Genomic DNA, 3,194 nt, shown 5'->3' with positions numbered 1-3,194 from the left:
TGTGCTGACCACCCTTAGCAGGGGATGTGCTTTCACTTAGCTGTTTGACAGTTAAGTCTTTCAGGTCTCCATTTGGATACCTCTTTTTCAGAGAGAATTTTGCCTGACTTAGTGGTCTTGATCGTATCTACCTATTTTGATTTGTTTTAGTGTTCTGTTTTTTGTTTTTTGTTTTGAGGCAGAGTTTTGCTCTTGTCGTCCAGGCTGAGTGCAATGGTGCGATCTTGGCTCACTGCAACCTCCGCCTCCCGGGTTCGAGCAATTCTCCTGCCATCGCTTCCCAAGTAGCTGAGAATACAAGCGCGTGCCATGACGAGTGGCTAATATTTGTATTTTTAGTAGAGACAGAGTTTCACTGTGTTGGCCAGGCTGGTCTCGAACTCTTGACCTCAAATGATCCACCCTCCTCGGCCTCCCAAAGTGCTGGGATTGCAGGTGTGAGCCACTGCTCCCAGCATGTTCTTCACAGCATTAAGGTTCTTCATAGCATTAAGGTCTGAAATTATATATTTTTGTGATTGTAAAAAAAATACTATTTCTCTGTACCTTACATTAAGCTAGCTCCAGAGGCAGTGACATTATCTTTCCCCCACCCCTCAGCATATGGTGCATAAATATGGTGCATAGTATTTCAAACCTACTTGTTTACAACTACCTGAAAAAAGAAAAAGAAAATAAATAAATAAATAAATAAATAAAACCTGCTTGCTAATGAACACATGAGGTATTATTGGTTGAAAGATCATTTTCATATGTAGTTATAGATTATTCCCTTGCTGCAGTGATGTGTCAAATGGTAGACTTTTTTTTTTTTTTTTTCCTGAGACAGGCTCTCGCTGTATCACCCAGGCTGGAGTGCAGTGGCGCCTCGGCTCACTGCAGCCTTGTTTTTTGGGGATCAAGCAATCCCGTGACCTCAGCCTCCTGAGTAGCTAGGACAAGAGGTACATGTGCCACCACCTCTAGCTAATTTTTGTATTTTTTGTAGAGACAAGGGGTTCACCATGTTGCTCACACTGGTCTCAAACTCTTGGACTCAAGCAATTCTCCTGTCTTGGCCTCCCAAAGTTCTGGGATTAACAGGCGTGAGCCACCAGTGCCCAGCTGGTAGTCTTATACTCTGAAAAGTTTTTAGAAGGATTACAGAATGAAACACATACTATGCTTCTCAAAGGTGTGTGACTACTTATTGTTTTATTTTCATTCCTCAGACCTCAATACATGACTTGGAGCTCTTCTCTCTTTATAGTTTTCCTTTGGCTCCCACATTTGGAAGAATTTTGCTCTGATTATTCAACACCAGTTTTGGTTAATTTTAAAATTTATTAATGTGGTAACAACTGAAATATTATGAACATATTAATGAATAAACAAAATAAGGTACGTGCATACAATGGAATATTATTCAGTGTTAAGAAGATAGAAAATTCTGATACATGCTACAGTATGGATGAACCTTGAAAACGTTATGCTAAATGAAGTAATCAGACCCAAAAGTACAATTATATTACTCCACTTACATGAAATACCTAGAATAGGTAAGTTCGTAGATAGTGAGTGACTATTGAATGAGTACAGAATTTCTGTTAGAGACGTAGACAAGTTCTGAAAATGGATGATGGTGACAACATTGTCAATGTACTTAATGCTACTGATTAAAAATGGTTAAAATGGTAACTTTTATGTTATGTGGGTTTTGCTGCAATCAACCAATAAAATGTTTAAAAAGAAGTGGTTAGCTCCTAGCTGAGAAAGATTCAGGTACTAACCCCTTTAAGAAGTTAGGTGGAGGCCAGGCGCGGTGGCTCAAGCCTGTAATCCCAGCACTTTGGGAGGTCGAGGTGGGTGGATCACGAGGTCAAGAGATCGAGACCATCCTGGTCAACATGGTGAAACCCCGTCTCTACTAAAAATACAAAAACATTAGCTGGGCATGGTGGCGTGTGCCTGTAATCCCAGCTACTCAGGAGGTTGAGGCAGGAGAATTGCCTGAACCCAGGAGGTGGAGGTTGCGGTGAGCCGAGATCGCGCCATTGCACTCCAGCCTGGGTAACAAGAGTGAAAGTCCGTCTCAAAAAAAAAAAAAAAAAAGAAGAAGTTAGGTGGTAAGATTGACAATCATTTATCCAAAGTATGGAATCCTGAGAATTAATTAGAAACATGAATTACTTTTTTAAAGAAAAGCATTACAATCTTTAAATGCCTGTTTATAGCTATAAAGCATAGCAGCGTTTTAGAAAATATAGGAAGAAAAAGATCCTTAAATTTTTTCCCCTCACCATTATCTATGACTGTGTATTCCATTATTATTATTTTATACAGTAATGCAGTAATTTTAAAGATAGATTAGGCTGGTCATGGTGGCTCCCACCTGTAACCCCAACACTTTGGGAAGCTGAGACAGGAGAATCACTTGAGGCCTGAGGTTTGAGATCAGCCTGAATAACATAGTGAGACCTTATCTTCACCAAAAACAAAAACCAAAACATGGTAGTGCAGGCCTATGGCTCCATGAATTTATGTTCTATGAATATATGAGGCATTACTAATACCTTGTACATTAATAATAATCACCTCAGGAAGTGTCAGAGGTGATTCAAACTCCAGCCTCCCAAATATGCTGGGAGGCTGAGGCAGGAAGATCATTTGAGCCCGGAGGTCCAGGCTGCAGTGAGCCATGATCGTGCCACTGCACTCTGGCCCTGGGCAACAAAGCAACACTCTGCCTCCAAAAAAAAAAAAAAAAAAAAAGATAGAATTTCCCATAGAGTAATAGGGAAGAAAAAAACAGAAGTTTTGATGTTTCAGGTGAAATGGGAGGAGGACATTACTTAGGCCAGGAGAGGTTAAGAACTGTTTCTGGTATACTTAGTAGCAAAGGCATTGTAGAGTTGTTTAAAGTGGCTTAGTTCTTTTTGGAACAGTTGAAACAAGACATGAAAAGTTATTGATATTATAGATAAATTCTATAGCTGTGGTATCTGGTCATTTATAAGTAGAGAAAAGTTAATTCCCATACTGTTTACCAATAAACAGTTATTTCATAAAATTAAAAATAGTAAGATGAATTTTGTTGAGAGACGTCTCACCTCCTTGTTCAGTTTTCTGTGGCTAAAATATAACCTGATTTCTGTTTGTTACATAAATACCAGTGATAATGTGGCAGTTGTTTCGTAGGGTTGAGGCTTCAACAC

The 3,194-nt window shown here is 39.4% G+C and overlaps 1 long non-coding RNA gene across 1 annotated transcript; it reads left to right on the top strand.

Moving 5' to 3' along the window:
- Positions 1-411: 411 nt before the first annotated feature.
- On the top strand, positions 412-2,175 carry LOC116546474. Its single transcript, XR_004266726.1, has 2 exons — positions 412-1,785; positions 2,103-2,175. It is a non-coding gene; the product is annotated as an uncharacterized LOC116546474 (long non-coding RNA).
- Positions 2,176-3,194: the final 1,019 nt, after the last annotated feature.

The sequence above is a fragment of the Sapajus apella genome, unplaced genomic scaffold, assembly GCF_009761245.1.
Source record: "Sapajus apella isolate SASKATOON/1434 unplaced genomic scaffold, GSC_monkey_1.0 scaffold949, whole genome shotgun sequence".
NCBI classification, from domain to species: domain Eukaryota; kingdom Metazoa; phylum Chordata; class Mammalia; order Primates; family Cebidae; genus Sapajus; species Sapajus apella.
The sequence above is the reverse complement of the archived record's forward strand: the minus strand, read 5'-3'. Positions and strand labels throughout refer to the sequence as shown.